The following is a 17,550-nucleotide window of genomic DNA, read 5'->3' as shown; positions in this document are numbered from 1 at the left end:
GATGAGATCCGCCCGGAGTTCTTAAGGGCTCTGGATGTTGTGGGGCTGTCATGGCTGACACGCCTCTACAACATAGCGTGGACATCAGGGACAGTGCCTCTGGATTGGCAGACTGGGGTGGTTGTTCCCCTCTTTAAGAAGGGGGACCCGGGGGGTGTGTTCCAATTACAGGGGGACTACACTCCTCAGCCTCCTTGGTAAGGTCTATTCAGGGGTGCTGGAGAGGAGGGTCCGTCGGGAGGTCGAACCTCGGATTCAGGAGGAGCAGTGTGGCTTTCGTCGTGGCCGTGGAACAGTGGACCAGCTCTTCACCCTCAGCAGGATCCTCAAGGGTGCATGGGAGTTTGCCCAACCAGTCCACATGAGTTTTGTGGACTTGGAGAATGCGTTCGACCGTGTCCCTCGGGAGGTTCTGTGGGGGGTGCTTCGGGAGTACGGGGTACCGAGCCAACTGATAAGGGCGGTTCGGTCCCTGTATCACCGATGCCAGAGTTTGGTCCGCATTTCCGGCAGTAAGTCGGATTCGTTCCCAGTGAGAGTTGGACTACGCCAAGGCTGCCCTTTGTCACCGATTCTGTTCATAATTTTTATGGACAGAATTTTTAGGCGCAGCCGAGTCATTGAGGGGGTCCGGTTTGGGGACCTCAGCATCGCGTCTCTCCTTTTTGCAGACGACGTGGTGCTGTTGGCTTCTTCAGGCCGTGATCTCCAGCGCTCACTGGAGCGGTTCGCAGCCGAGTGTGAAGCGGTCGGGATGAGGGTCAGCACCCCCAAATCCAAGTCCATGGTCTTCGATCGGAAAAGGGTGGAATGCCCTCTCCGGATCGGGGATGAGATCCTGCCCCAAGTAGAGGAGTTTAAGCATCTTGGGGTCTTGTTCACGAGTGAGGGGAGGATGGAGCGCGAGATCGACAGGTGGATCGGTGCAGCGTCGGCAGTAATGCGGACTCTGTACCGGTCCGTCGTGGTAAAGAGAGAGCTGAGCCAAAAGGCAAAGCTCTCAATTTACCGGTCGATTTACGCTCCTACCCTCACCTATGGTCACGAGCTATGGGTCGTGACCGAAAGAACGAGATCCCGGATACAAGCGGCCTAAATGAGTTTTCTCCGCAGGATGTCCGGGCTCTCCCTTAGAGATAGGGTGAGAAGCTCGGTCATCTGGGAGAGACTCGGAGTAGAGTCGCTACTCCTCCACGTTGAGAGGAGCCAGATGAGGTGGCTCGGGCATCTCATCAGGATGCCTCCTGGACGCCTCCCTGGGGAGGTGTTCCGGGCATGTCCCACCGGTAAGAGACCCCGGGGACGATCCCGGACGCGCTGGAGAGACTATGTCTCTCAGCTGGCCTGGGAACGCCTTGGTATCTCCCGGGATGAGCTGGATGAAGTGGCTGGGGAGAGGGAAGTCTGGGAGTCCCTCCTAAAGCTGCTGCCCCCGCGACCCGACCCCGGATAAGCGGAAGAAGATGGATGGATGGATGGATGGAACTGTTGTCAGCAGGATTTGAACCTAAGAGGGGAGACCCCCTATGGATTTCTAGTACATCGCCTTAACCACTTGGCCACAACAACACAAACTGTAATACCCACTGTTAAAATGCATGTGGTGAGTATCTCATAATACAGCACGAGATTCTAATAAAAATTATGGATCATTGTCTGCAGGACCTGAACCTGCCAGGTGAGACCCCAACGGATTTCAAGTCTATCGCCTTAACCAGTCGGCCACAACAACACACACTGGCGAGGTCTTCACATTGTCAAAATGTGTCTCTCCCCCCCCCCCCCCCCCCCCCCCCCTATATGGTGCTAGATTTCGTTCGACATCCGAAGCAAAAGATTCTCAAATTTTTTGTTCAAATAATGATTTGTTTGAGAACCGGGAGGTTTGAAAACCGAGGCTCCACTGTTCAACAATTTAACATAAACCTTCGGCAAGGATGGGATTTGAACCCATACGTGCAGAGCACAATGGATTAGCAATCCATTGCCTTAACCTCTCGGCCAACTCGTCTTGTTAATCTGGTGATGACGGGTCACGTTATGTACGTTGTGCCAAGATACTTTGTGAAGCTAATGAAAATCCGACGAGGATGTGATATGAAATGATGAGTGGAGAGCACAATGGAGTAGCAACCCATCGCCTAAATATCTCAGCCATCGCATCTCATGCATGAGTTGTATGGGCGACATGATATGGCATGTACGGTGTAGTACCGTTTTTTTCCATGTATAATGCACAAAATTTAACTAATTTATTGTCCTAAAATCTGGGGTGCGCATTATACATGGGTACAATTTTTTTATTTATTTATTTTTATCCGGATATCATACGGAGGCCGGCATTACAGATGTGCTTTTTTCTCTGCTGTTCACTTCAAACACACTCCATACGAACACAATGCTCTCGTATCGGACGCTTGCTTGATCACCTGCTCGTTTGCTGTCACAATGTACCCTACACAAATCCGAAACATTTCTTCGCTATTGAGTTTGCTAGCGCATGCGCAGTGATACTGACCGGCAGAATAACATCCGGTTGTTCCCAAAGATGATCTTTTTTCTGAAATAATTTTACGTTTACGGACTTAATCAAAATTTGGGTGCGTATTATACATGGGTACAGGCTTTTTTCCAGCATCAACATGCCATTTTTAGGGTGCGTATTATACATGGGGGCGCATTATACATGAAAAAAAACGGTATAAGCTACAAGGTAAACTGATACAATACTTTAGATGTGAAACGAAGAAGAGCTAAGCCACAAAAGAAGTGACACTGTCAACAAAGAAAAACGTTTTTTCAATGTTGTCTCACCCCAAATCTTTGGGATCATCGGATCTGCGCAGTTGGATAGTTCCACCAACATTTTAACAACAGTCTTTCATGGTCTGCCTGGGTATCTCGGCTGAAGATCCTAAAGAAAAGACCCTAAATTTCTTGTATGCTATTGCATGATCGTATAGCGTTGTGGCCGTAGCATTCCCGGAACGAATCTGGGTCATGGCGTAATTAAATTACCTTGCTGAATTTGTCCGTTGTTCACTGTTACCAAACAGCCTTCTGTTGAAGACATTACGTCCACTTACGTTTTAACATCAACTTTATTTCATAAAGTTCTTCCTAATTCATCTTGGCGAAACTCCCTCAGGCGTTCCCATCTTTTTTTAGGCCTGGCTGCCACGAGGCAGCGGTAGACACACAATTATGACTCAGAATTCATTAATCATAATGTCATTAATGTCATATTTGCTACCAATCGGAATGTAACGAAGCTGTTTCTACCCAGTCACAAACTGGGGACTTTCCGTGTGTTAGGCAAACGTGATACTCACTACACTATGGAAACATCTGCTACAGTGGTGCACCTTACTTACTGGACCAAAGGTGAGTGGTACTGGGCACCAAGCGCACCTGAACCATCACTATTTTAGATCTTTACGGTTACTCCCTCATTCATTCACATGTTCGGTAAAACCTCCCCAAATCCCCACTCAAACATGCAAAGCATAAGATTCGACATGAAAGCAAATCCATTTGTATAATATAAGGACTTTCGACGTATGATCTGGTGCTCCCTGTGTGGAGTTTGTAGGTTCTCCCCATGCCTGCATAGGTTTCCCACATCACAAAAACATACTTGGTCAGCCGATTTAGTAATCCAAACTGCCCATAGGTGTGAGTGCAAGTGCGAATGATTGTTTGTCTCTGTGTGCCCTGCGATTGTCTGGCAACCAGTAACAACGTGTCCCCCGCCTACTGTCCGATGACTGCTGGGATAGGCTCCAGCACGCCTGTGACCCCCCGCGGTACAGATAATGGACGGAATGGATGATTTACATTCAGTAAACAACAGGACATTCAGGTGATAACAGAACAGACCTTATCCTTCCCTCCCATTCCCTTCCTAGTTCCTGCTTTTGGTCAGTATAAAGCCTTCTGATCTGGAGTGTGACGTTGTTTCATCTGCTGAAGTGCCTCGTGCACTGACTGCCATTAAAAAACCTAATATCTGTTACTCCACATTTTTTGTTTTCCTTGCTTAACGATGGACATCTTGAACAAAACGCAACAGGCCGTTTTGGCTATACTCTTCACGGCCTCGGCTCGGCAAACTGAGGTTCAATTTCCCGACGCGGAGTCTAAAATCAAAAGGATCATAAGACTTGTTTCCAACCAGGGACCTTCAGCGTGTGAGGGAATGTGATAACCACTACACCATGGAAACTGCACTGACACACATAGCCTTTTGAAGAGCCTGGCAAAAGTTAAACCAAAGTGCGAAACCTGGTTTTCACTCAGTCTCAAATCAGGTACCCTTTAGCGAAACGACTCAGCCTGGGCTCGGCAAATTGGGCTTCAATTCCCCGACGCGGAGTTTATTTCTTTGTATGGAAAAATTGCTTTTGCTGGCACAGTTTTGAAAAGAAAATCAAAAAGTTCATAAGTGCTTGCTTTCTTCCTCACTCACTTTTGTTGAACTTTTGCCGGGCTTCTCAAAATGCTTTTGACGTCACAGCAGTTTCCATAGCGTAGTGGTCATCATGTTCTTGTAAGACGCGAAACGCCCCCTGTTTGAGACTGGGTGGAAACAACATTTTCTAAATCTATTTGTCAGTGTTGTCTGCTTTGCAAAGTGTGCCAGGGACACCTCGGCAAACAGGAGCCAGAAGCTCTCTGAGTCAGCAACAGCCAGGTGTGCGACACTTCGCTACAATGCTCCCCTGACCACGTGTAGGGCGAAACCAGCCTCTAATCTGTGTTTCCATTTTTTTTTTTTCCTTCAACTGTCAAGCCAACGCTTTCCTTCTTGGCTTGGCCAGCTGACTGCAGACCCATTCCAGAACTGCCTCCAGTTGATCCATCCAAGAAGACATTCAGTGAGTGCAATTTATCAGGGTACAAACTACTGGAGCTTAAACTGTTGGTTCATGGTAACCCCTTATGAACGTTAAAACCATTTCATGCCCATATCGCTTATTTCGAGTTGCTTTTATTGTTCATTTTGTCATTCGATGATATTCTCATTCTTTGCTATCCTTTCGCAATCAATCAATCGATCGATCGACCGATCAATCAATCAATCAATCAATCAATCAATCAATCAATCAATCAATCAATCAATCAAACAAATAATGTTTGCATGCTGTGATTGTGAGCACTCTGAATCTAGCAATCCAAGTTCAAGTCTTGGTCAAAGCATAGCAGGGGGTCTTTTACGACGTTGGGGGAAACAGAACAACTTAGATTGCTTCCTCTGCAGCAGGTCAATCGGTTCAAAGGATCTTAGCACTTTGTTCTACTACTTCAGCGGTGGCCAACCCGCGGCTCGTGAGCCGCATGCGGCTCTTTGGCTGGTTTCATGCGGCTCTTTTACGTTCATATCAACATTTGTGTTTATTTTTCGTGCGTATTTGCTTCGCTTGAGTTCAATATGGTATTTTGGTCAAACGCGCATGCGCGTGAGGTGAAATCCTGCAAAGGAGGAGGGACAAACAGAGCGATTGGTTTTGCTGGCTTTTTAATGAATGGCGACTGTGACTACGGGGGCCCATTAGGTCCAGAAAAGCTGACAAGACAAGACGCTTGCCAAAATGGCAAGGAAAAAATGCACAGCTAAACGAATATATGACGATGAACACAGGACGTTTTTAACAGAGTTAAAGTTGTTTTTTGTTGAACGCTATGGCAAGCCATTCTGCCTGATATGTCGGACGTCATTGGCGCATTTAAAAGCTTCAAATGGTCAGCGCCACTTCAGCTCACTTCATGCCAATATCGATAAGGACTTTGCAAAAGGGACTGAATTTCGCAAGCACAAGTTTGGAGACTTTGAAAAGTCAGGCAGAAAAATAGGTACAGTTTTTCAAAAAAATTGCGAAGCACTCAGAGACTGTCACACTTGCATTGTTTCAACTGGCTTGGAACATTGCACGGGCTAAAAAGCCACACAATGAAGTGGAGTTCATTAAAATATGCCTCAGTGACGTTATTGAAATCTTGTCTCCTGAAAACGACAAACTAAAACGAATGGTCTGTCCCGCCACACATAGTAAGTGAAAAAAATTATGTTTTTGTTTGTGGAATTTGTTGAACTGAGAGTTTGTCTGTGTGAGACAATACACACAATGTTCATTGTTGAAAATGTGGTCTTTGGTCTGTGGTTTTAGTACTGTAGGAGTCAATTTGTCATTATCATGTTGGTGCGTGACATAATAATGTCACAATAAATTTGGCTGAGCAGAGGGGTGTGTGTGTGTGTGTGTGTGTGTGTGTGTGCGTGTGCGTGTTTGTGTGTGTGTGTGGGGGGGGTGTTCATGTGTGCTCATGTGTATGATGTGGCTCTTTGCGATGACACAGTAAAAAATGTGGCTCTTAGTCTCTGACTGGTTGGCCACCCCTGTACTACTTTGTCAAGACAGGACAAGTTTGGTTAATTATTACAGGTTACATTCCAACATGAGCTTAGGATGAAACTAATCTATCAACCCTAACAATTTTCATTCCTTTAACCACACTTTCCAACCTTAGGATATCATCATAATTACAGTGGCCAAGGATTTCATGCCATGTTTTTAAATCGTGACATACATTGCACTGGACATCAACATCATCATCATCTACAGTGTTCAAATAATAAAGTCTTTTATAGATATATATGTTGAGGTTTGTGCCATCTCTGCACTTGAGGACGTTTTTACCTCTCTTGAAGATGACAGGGGCCCCTCCGGTGGTCGCAGCTTGCACGGAGAAGATGTCCTGTGGATAGGTGGGGATGTACAACGCCAGTGACAGGGTAGCTTTACAGCGTTGCCCCCTGCTGTCAACCAGCACCACCTCCGCATCTCCCCTGCGCTCTGCAACACCACTGCGTTTAGTCCCATCAGCCAGCTCCATGAAGCGAGTCTCTGACCGGAATCCATCGTCGAACTTCTTGAACCGCGTAATGTCCGTGATGATGTGGGAAGTCTCCCCTGTGTCGACCATCAGGCCCATCTGCTTGACATAGGGTCGTTGCTGAACCGCTGTGTCCGAAAGTCTATTGATCCGACACCGACTTTTCCGAGGTGCACTTGAATGCCTCCTCAGAAAGCGGGACACTTAAGAGAACGCTGCGCGCTCCTTTGTTGGTCTCGCGCTTAGGGAGGAAAACGGATTTACGAAACCCCTTTTTCCCGTGACATTTGTGTGCGTTTATGAAACCCCAGGTGAGTTATGCGAACCAGCCTGTACACTTGGGGGCGCGAACATATATTTGTTTACTTCCTGTTGCTGGTACGAGCGGATATAACTTGTATGGGATAAGTGCGTGGTTAGTGGCTTCGCACGGGGTGCCGCCATGTTGTCTGCGTACTATCGTCATATGTTTGTCAAACGTGTGCCTATAGCGTTAGAAATGTATTACTGTGTTTAGTTCAGTTGTGTACTATACGTTGTTATTACCGACACCGAGTGCCAGCAGTGCACGTCTTAAAGCGGCAGTAACGCACATATTGAATGTTCATTAAGGGTGGTAGCAGTAGTAAAGTTTATTGCCCTGTATATCAGTTGTTATTGCTTGCATTGTGCTATTGTAGTTGAGATGCCCTACATGGCTGTTTATGCATATGTTTATTAGATGATGTAATCTGACTGTCATAATCTGATTACATTATTTCTCTTTATTTTCCTTCTGTATAGACCACACACACACCCACACCACACACACACACAAGTACACACTCAAACCCACCAACATACACTCCTGGAAACCTGTATACTCACTGCTGTTGAGAATAAAGTTGATGCAAGATTCTCTGACCGGACTCATCCATAGTGCTCCATCCCTAACCACTAATCCACATCCTTACACGCTGCATCTCAATCGCTCACCCCGAACGTAAACTCGCTGCTGCCGTGCGCCGCCGAAACTGTCCGCGCGTCATCCCGACGTTGCGGTCTTCTTCTGCAGGTCATGAAGCGGTGGGATGAACTTTGACCGTGGTTGCACCACTGCTTGTGGTGGCACACCCTGGCAACGTGCCCTTTCACGCCGCATCGGAAATACACCACATCCGTGGTACCATCTCCCCGTCGGTCACCAACACCTGCTGGAGTATGCTTCCCTGCCGGCCGCACTTGTGCCCTCCTGACGTTGCCCTCTGATGTCACTGCCCCACGCATCTTTTCAGTGTCCACAAAACTTCTGAGTTTGCTTTTAAAGTCTGCAAAACTCACTGGGTCCTCACTCTGTGAGATGTGAACTGCGAATGGTTTGAATGTTTCAGGTAATCCTTTTAAAACCATCGCCACCAACAGACCATCACTCGGTGTCTCTCCAGCATTTCTCAAATCTGTGATCGCTGTTTCTGCACGGATGACATACTCAGTCACGCTTTCTCCACTGGCCTTCTGTAAAGTTGTCAGCTCGGTATACAGGCAAATGATCCGAGGCTTACCTCTGCTTGCATAATAGTCTCTCAACATTTTAAGCGCTTTGCGACCATTATCAGCTGCTTCTCGCATGACGAGTGACAAACACTTGTAGTCCAGGAACTGGATTAGTTCCGCATAAACCTTGGCGTTCTTAGTCTCGTCGTCTTCTTCCTCCTTCGAGTCGCCCGTACTCCAGTCGGCTCTTTGAGGATGGTATCTTTCAGTCCTTGCAACAACATGTGCCCCAAGAACTTCGTCTCCCACAGTTCATAATTCTTCTTGTCACCGTTGAAAACCAGCCGGGTCCAGCGGCGGCTTGACTGGTCATAATGTTGCACGTCAACACTCAAGCGCGTTGCCTCGCTACATAGTTATCACATAGACGGCCACTTTATATCCTGGGCCCATAACCTGTTAGCAGACTTATTTAAATAAAATAAGTCATACTGTGGAGACAGGGAAGATGACGATGGTCACACACCTGCGTAAAGATGGCCCCCCACCCCACGCAAAATTTAAGGAAATTAGTCTGTTTCGTTTGTGCTTTGTTTGTGCTGGTTAGGGTTATGTCCTTTATGTCAACAATAGGTGCGCGCCGCTGACGGCGCTTGCACTTCAAAATATTCCACAGGCCCATATAACGATATATAAATTATATATCAAATAACTACTATACAAGCAATAATATTATCAAACATCTGTGTCACTCCAAATCAATAAATCCATCGAACAAATTCCTCGTCCTTTGTCAACGACGCCGCGCGTGCGCCCTGAGGTCGGCCTCGTAGTTATTCCACAGATCTAGTATATAACTATATTGTAGCGTTAACAAAGTACAAGGAAAGACGTGGGTTTGGTAAACGGCTCTTTATTTAACAAAACAAGAGTTCAACGAGCCAACAACTACTGAACTGTAACGATAAAAATATATACAGGTTGCTACACGAAATAAAATACCTATATCAAATAACTATAACATAAATAGTTCACGGCCCCAAGCACCGGCGTGGACTTCCAGGCGTGTGGCGGCGTGGACTTCCATCCCCGGAGGTGGAAGAGAGCTCCATAGAATAGGATAGGGCGTGCGTAAAAGCCATGTCCGAGCACCCATCCACCGTCCCCGGACAGCCACCCGGCCGAGCACCGGCCCCCAACTTCCATCTACGGAGGTGAAAGAGAGCCCCGTAGAATAGGACCGGGCGTGCGTAAAAGCCATGTCCGAGCCCCATCCATCGTCCCCGGACACTGCTGAGTGTGTTCATTTAAGATCTTGGAAAGAATGATACACAGCCGCATAGAGCCAGTGGTGGACTCACAACTCCCACGGGAACAAGCTGGTTTCCGTCGCGGAAGGTCAACAGCAGACCAGATTACCCTACTCTCCCAAGACATCGAGAACAGCTTCCAGGATAAGGAGAAAGCTGGAGTGGTATACATGGACTGCCGCATATGACACCGTGTGGCATTAAAACATAAAAAATCTGACATTTGGTTAACTGCTTTATATGACAATATGTAAATGTGTTTTACGTTGTTATATGAGTTGGTGTCCCCCAAAATAACAAATGTCGGCATAACGTTTTTTTCCCCATTCAACCTTTTATTCAACCTTTTATTCAAACACAAACACCTTTGGTATCATAACACCATCAACTACAAGCCAACAAATACAAAATTAAAACATCAATGTCGGCATCACGTGTGTCGGCTGCGATAGCAGCAATGCTGTCTTCACTCACTCGTGAATCTTCGCGAACGACCAATCAGCAGCGAGCGACAGATGGAGGCGGGACTTTACGAGTCAGTGACGTAATTTCCCGTTCACGAACAAGTCAGTGACGCGACTAACATCGTTCGTTCACGACCGAGTGAGGGACTGTTGCCAACGGATCAGTGTGTAGGTCTTGTATTATAGAAAGAAATGTGAGAATTACCCGAGCCAATTATTATTTTTATATAAATGTTTATGTATAATTCAAAAAAAATTTTTGGGGGGTTGTGTAGTTTTATTGTTTGATGTACACCACGGGATGTTGTAATATGGAGAAAAATGTGTGCGTTGCCGTTGTCGACATTACCGTGTGTTAACTTGATTGTTTTTTGTCTGGTGTATTGTGAGGTGTATTGCTTAGTTGTGTATGTTATTGAAGTAAAAAAACAAAAAATCAGATCAGTGTATGTGTGGGGCGGGGGGGACGATTCGTTGAACGATTCATTTGAACGGATCTTTTGAGTGAACTGATTCTAAAGATTCATTTCACTTAAAAGAACTGGAATGCACATCACTAATTTGCTAAATGTTTTGTGACTATGTGTCATGGAACTTAACTGAGCTCTGTGTGCCGTGTCTGTGCTCACTGCCTATGTGTAAGTGAAAGTCACAAAGCTGTGTGCTCTGTCTATGCTCTGATTGAGCAACTATGTTTGGACAAATTATATAAACTAACCCTAACCCTATTTACACATTGATTGATATGATGAAGTATAGATGTTTGTATAAACTAATAAAAGTATGTACACATTGCTGTTGCTCCCTCTTCAGGCCCTAAACTGATCCCCATTCAGTTCCATCCATTCCATCCATTATCTGTACAACGGGGGTTGCAGGCGTGCTGGAGCCTATCCCAGCAGTCATCGTGCAGTAGGCAGGGGACAAGTTGTAACTGGTTGGCAGCCAATCGCAGGGCTCACGGAGACAAACAACCATTCGCACTTGCACTCACACCTATGGGCAATTTGGATTACTACGTAAATCGGCTGACCAAGCATGTTTTTGTGATGTGGGGGGAAAACTCGGGGAAAACCCACGCAGGCAACAGAACATGCAAACTCCACACAGGGAGCGCCAGATCACAAGTTCAGAGCAAATGTTTCCACAGTGTAGTGGTTATCACGTTCGCCTAACACGTGAACGGTCCCCAGTTCGAGACTGGGTGGAAACAGCTTTTTCAAATATTTCTTGTCATTGTTGGTGCCTTTGCAAAGTGCCTGACACATTAAAACGATTTAGCGTTGCAACTATGTTGTGGTACCGGATTTGACACTGGGTGAAAACTTGGTTCTTTCATTCACTTTTGATGGAACCATGCTGAATCTGTTACATTCCATTTGGTAGTCCTTCGCTATGTCCAAATTTGCATCACGTGACACACGAATGCAGCCAGTAAATAATGCGCATGTGACATTGGCCTGTCGCAAATGGCAGAGAACAGGAGACAGTAGTGTTTCAAAGGAGGGCTCGTCCGGGAGTTGAACCCGGGACCTCCCGCACCCTAAGCGAGAATCATTCCCCTAGACCAGGGGTCCCCAAACTACGGCCCGCGGGCCGGATACGGCCCATCATCACATTTGGCCCGGCCCTCTGAACAATACCAGACGGAATAATGGCGAAAAGGTTAGGTAAAAGAAAAATTGATTCAGAATGCAGGGTATTTAACCTGCAGTGGACAAACGATTATTTTTTTGTTCAATGCAAAGAAAAAGCTGTTTGTCTCATCTGTCAAGAGGCGGTGGCGGTATTCAAAGAATACAATCTTCGCCGACACTATGAATCTCGTCACAAAGACAAGTACGGTAGCTTGCAAGGCCAAATACGAGCAGACAAACTCTCAAAGCTAAAAAGTGGACTACTATCTCAGCAGAATACATTTGTGCGCCAAGCTCAGCTGAACCAGGCATCCGTTCGGGCCAGCTTTCGGGTTGCTAAACTGATAGCAAGCAGCGGTAAGCCTTTCACTGACGGAGATTTTGTTAAGAAATGTATGGATGCTGTCGTGGAGGAGGTGTGTCCCGAGAAGAAAGATGCATTTAATGCCGTAAGTCTGTCGGCGAGTACAATCACCAGACGCGTTGAAGAAATCGGGAGTAATGTATATTATTATATTCTGCTGCAGCAGAAGACGAAAGAATTTGACTTTTTTTCATTAGCACTGGATGAGAGCACGGACGTGCAAGACACAGCGCAACTGCTCATTTTTATTCGTGGACTTCGCGCAAACTTTGAGATATGCGAGGAGCTGGCAGCCCTCCAAAGTCTCAAAGGGACTACAACGGGAGAGGATATTTTTGACAAAGTGTGCCAAACCATGGAGAAGTTGGACCTGGACTGGTCAAAGCTAGCTAGCATCACGACTGACGGGGCTCCTAGCATGGTGGGCGAAACTCGCGGTCTAATAGGACGCATGAACCGGGAGTTGGAAAAAAGGGGTCTCACCGCCCCGCTACGAGTCCACTGCCTAATTCACCAGCAAGCACTGTGCTGCAAAGTGTTGACGTGGGATTCTGTAATGAAGGTTGTGGTGTCGTGCATAAACTTCATCAGAGCAAAGGGACTTAAACACAGGCCGTTCCAAGAATTCCTGTCTGAACTGGAGTCTACGCACGGAGATGTGCTGTACTACACAGAGGTCCGATGGCTGAGCCGGGGCAGAGTTTTGAGGCGTTTTTACGAGCTGCTACCCGAAATTAACGCATTTCTTCATTTAAAAGACAAAACGGTCCCAGAGCTGATCGACCCAGAATGGAAATGGCACCTCGCATTTTTAACAGACGTGACAGAAACACTTAACAGCCTTAACTTGCAGCTACAAGGCGAGGGGAAACTCATTTGCGACATGTATACACACATAAAAGCATTTGAGGTGAAATTAGCGCTGCTTTTGGAACAAGTGAAAAAGCGCAACTTCGTCCATCTACCTGCTACCCAAAACCTGTTGACAGAGAACCCAGCGGTCCCGTTCCCAGCTGAAAAGTGCGTGGAAGCACTGGAAATGCTGAAGGCGGAGTTCGGTGTGCGATTCAGTGAACTACATGTTCATGCAAAAGAAATCCGTCTTTTTCAGAACCCCTTTGTTGCCGACATTTATGAAGCCCAGCCTTCATATCAGTTTGAGTTGGCTGAGTTACAGAACTGTGATGTTCTGAAAGACGCATTCAAGCCCAACAGTCTCATTGACTTCTATGCCGCCCTCCCAAACGACACATACCCAAACATCAAAAAACACACAATGAAAATGTCCACAGTTTTTGGCAGCACGTATATCTGCGAGAAAACCTTTTCTCGCATGAAACTGCTGAAAACTCCGATGAGATCAAGATTGACAGATGAACATTTGCATCAGTGCTTGAGACTGGCTGTAACTAGAATGGAACCTGATATTCAACTTCTCACCAGCCAGATGCAGGCCCACAGTTCACACTGATGAACATACAGAGGTAAGCTCACTTTTCTGACTTGAAAGAGTCATTCTGAGCATAAACAAATATAATCATAATAAAATCTACTGGGATAAAATCCATCTTTACAACCATACTGGTAGTGAAATGTATTGTGCTGTGTAGGTGCTGTATCACTTAGTTCAGTTTCTCAACCTGCTTCCTTTGTGGTTTTCACAGGGAAGTTGATGAGAGAGAGCTGCAAACAGCGGTGTCTACAAGCCTACTGGATTTAAAATTCGTTGTACATGTGACAATGGCAAATAAAGATATATTCTGTTCTATTCTATTCTATTCTATTCTATTCTATTCTACAAAAGGATTATAAGGAAGGCACACAAGAACTTTAAGAGACTGCTCATATGTGTCAGAGAGATTCTGCTCTGACAACTGAGCTGAACTTTTATCTGTTAAGATTGTGCATGGCACAACAGAAAGTTAATGTTCCATGGCTTTTTTTTCTATGAAGAACCCAGAGAGAGTTATTTAGTTATTATTTATTTCCTGTTTTTTCTGTGAAGACCTCAGAGAGGGTTATTTAGTTATTATTTATTTCATTAATAGTGTTATTATTTGTTTCCTGACTTTTTTTCTGTAAAGAACCTGGAAAGGGTTATTAAATAACCGTTATTTGGTTATGTGTGGCTTTCTGGAAAACAATTAATTTTTTAAGCTCCCCTACGATCGTCACACTTTTTCTGTTACAAACTGACACCGGCCCCCCATCAGAGAAGGGAAAAGTTATGTGGCCCTCACAGGAAAAAGTTTGGGGACCCCTGCCCTAGACCAACAAGCCCCTTAGTGAATTAGCTGATTCCGTTACATTCCGACTGGTGGCGAATATGACGGACCTGGACTGCATTTTGGGGATTAATGAATTCTGATTAATATCATAGCCGGTTTGCGCGTATCCTTTCAGGGTCATAATTGTGTGTCTATCGCTGCCTCGTGGCAGCCAGGCCTAAAAAAAGATGGGAACGCCTGAGGGCGTTTCGCCAAGATGAATTAGTCCACCTACGTTAAACGTAGGTGAACGTAATGTCTGGAAGCTTGTGCTGTTTGAACACAAGGCTGTTTGACAACAGTGAACAACGGACAAATTCAGCAAGGTAATTTAATTACGCCATGACCCAGATTCGTTCCGGGGATGCTGCGGCCACAACACTATACGATCATGACCAATATGCAATAGCGTACAATACGTTTAGGGTCTTTTCTTTCGGATCTTCAGCCAGGACACCCAGGCAGACCATGTTGATGTTAAAATGTTGGTGGAACTATCCAACTGCGCAGATCCGATGATCCCAACGATTTGGGGTGGGACAACATTGAAAAACGTTTTTCTTTGTTGACAGCGTCGCTCCTTTTGTGGCTTACCTCTTCTTCGCTACAAATCGAAAGTATCGTATCATATTACCTTGCGGCTTATACCACGCCGTACATACCATATCATGTCGCCCATACAACTCATGCATGAGATGCGGTGGCTGAGATATTCAGGCGATGGGTTGCTACTCTATTGTGCTCTCCACTCATCATTACATATCACAACCTTGTCGAATTTTCATTATCTTCACATCCAAAGTATCTTGGCACAACGTACATAACAGGACATTTCAACACAAGACGAGGTGGCCGAGAGGTTAAGGCTGTTGCGTGTTGTTGATGATGTCTGTTCTTGGGTCAAGAAAACTAAGATGTGGAGTAACAGTTAGTTCTTTACTGATTGTTTAATGGCGGCCAGTACACATGGCACCATAGCAGATGTAACAGCATCCCCCATCTCCAGGAATGAAGGTTTTATACTCTCCGGAAAAGGGTCACCTGACCATTTGGTTTCGATGTGTATTGGAGAGCCCTGTGTGTGTGTGTGTGTGTTTGTGCGTAACATATGTAGATGTAGCTAAAGTATACATACTGTAAATGTGTTTTAGAACTCTTTTATTATTATAACAACTTTTTATAACAAGGTACAAGTGTACATACTGTAAATATGTTTTTAGAACTATTTTATTATTATAACAATTTTTATAACAAGGTACAATACTGTAAATATGTTTATAGAACTCTGATTATTATCACAAGCTTTTTTTTTATAGAAAGGTACAAGTGTATGTACTGCAATAGTGTGGGCACTCCCTGCCTTATGCTGGTGTGTGAGCAACATTCGTGCCATAATGCCTCAATTTAGAAGGTTTATTTTGAATATTTGATTTTTTTTTTTAATTTGGAAAAAAAATATCCAAGATGTATTGAAGCCGCAACAAATGAACCGCGATTACTGTACATCACTATCCTGGAAGTAGACGTAAACTTCCAGGAAATAGACATCTTAAAGAATGAATGTTGATTTTCACTTGCATTTATTCATTGATGACTTGGCTATCACGAAAGTAATCAAATGTATAGTATTGTCATGTCCTGACTCACCCAAACATTGCCCAGAGTGCGGAAAAGATTACGCCATCCTGTCCCGCCACATGCGAGATAAGCATGGCTGCGAGAGTACAAGGTAAGTACTTGAGATTGCTTCAGCATATGCTTCAGCTTCATTGCATCTTGTTGTTTTCTCGGTCAACACTAAACCGACCTATCTTGTTCCTTTCAAAATCATGAGAAATGGAACAGATGGAGCAGGACAGCCAGGAAAGCTCATCTGAAAAGGACAAGGAGGAGGAAGCTAAGGACTGTCGGGAGAACGTATCTCGACTCCAGAATGAAGAATAGAATAGAATAGAGTAGGGATATTGGCACGGCTAATCCAGGAAGACGACATGGGCGAGCTGGATGTCAAACCTGGCCTTTTAGCCAAGTGGTTGCACTGGAAGGAGTCTGCTACGGACAGCCAGGAAAATGCATCAAGGCTGGAATAGGAGGAACTGGGCGAGCCAGATGTCAGACTTGGCCTTTCAGGCAAGTTGTCAAAATGGAAAGAGCTGTTGAATTGGAAGGAGTCCAAGGGTGGAGAGAAAGACATTGACTCAGAGATAGGCTCTGGATCAACTACATCCACATCTATATCTGACTCTGAAACAGAGAGTGAAAGTGAGTCCGAGTAGTCATGTTTATGTTTAGTCATGTTTTATTGTGTTGCTGTTCAAGTTTGCTGTGTTTAGAAATTCATCTTAAAATATGTATATACAGCTGTTTGATATTTTGTAATACGGTTAAATTACTAGAAATTTTGTTGACGATTTTATTTTTGATTTTTTCCTCAGCTTTATTTGTCAACTCTTCTATTACACAATCTTTCTGTAAGACTGACATAAATAAAAATAAGCATTACAAAATGTAACGATTTGTTTTCTCTTTACAAAAATAAAACAAAGTTATACGTACAGTCATACACACGTAAATATGCATCAACGTGAATTCTATAGCATAGCTCCACAGCCCCTTAGTGGGCAAACTGAATATAGCGTCGGCAGGACGAACATTATTCACCGCGAGTTTCACTCGTGAAAATAGGTACAGTCAGAAATGTGATAAACTGCATAATGAAACGAAAGCAAATAGACCACACACTAAAGTTATGCTGATGTGAAAGAAATTACAGACAAAGATTTAACCCAGCACTCTACTGAAGCAGACTGGTATTAGTTTGTCGTTGTTTTAGCTGGTCCGTCACTGAAAAAAGGTCCGACTAGGAACTTAGTCAAAACGCCTGAGGGCAGAACACACAGTATGTTAGTAGCCGTTTGATATCTTGGAATATTGTTAATTTATCATAGTCCCTAACAAATAAAAAAAAATCAGGAGCGCTGTCCACGGTGCTGTATAGCAAGAACACGAAAGCGTGTGAGAGCTATCTACGGCGCAGGTCTGTCATAGGCATTGAGCCGCACACGGTGTGGAGTTGTCCATGGTGCTGCACTATATACAGCGCAAATCTATCCGCGGTCCTGATCCGCACACTGCATAGTT

General features: G+C 45.0%; 3 non-coding genes across 3 annotated transcripts; 1 reads left to right on the top strand and 2 right to left on the bottom strand.

Annotated features, from left to right (window-relative positions):
• Window positions 1-1,486: 1,486 nt before the first annotated feature.
• Window positions 1,487-1,569, bottom strand: trnas-aga. Its single transcript has one exon. It is a non-coding gene; the product is annotated as a tRNA-Ser (tRNA).
• Window positions 1,570-1,929: 360 nt separating this feature from the next.
• On the bottom strand, window positions 1,930-2,011 carry trnas-gcu. The gene has a single exon. It is a non-coding gene; the product is annotated as a tRNA-Ser (tRNA).
• A 9,270-nt stretch (window positions 2,012-11,281) lies between these two features.
• trnav-aac lies at window positions 11,282-11,354 on the top strand. Its single transcript has one exon. It is a non-coding gene; the product is annotated as a tRNA-Val (tRNA).
• The last annotated feature ends 6,196 nt before the right edge of the window (window positions 11,355-17,550 follow it).

This window comes from Syngnathus acus, chromosome 19 (genome assembly GCF_901709675.1).
Source record: "Syngnathus acus chromosome 19, fSynAcu1.2, whole genome shotgun sequence".
Lineage (NCBI taxonomy): Eukaryota > Metazoa > Chordata > Actinopteri > Syngnathiformes > Syngnathidae > Syngnathus > Syngnathus acus.
Note: the sequence above shows the minus strand (reverse complement) of the source record. Positions and strands in the feature narration are given on the sequence as shown.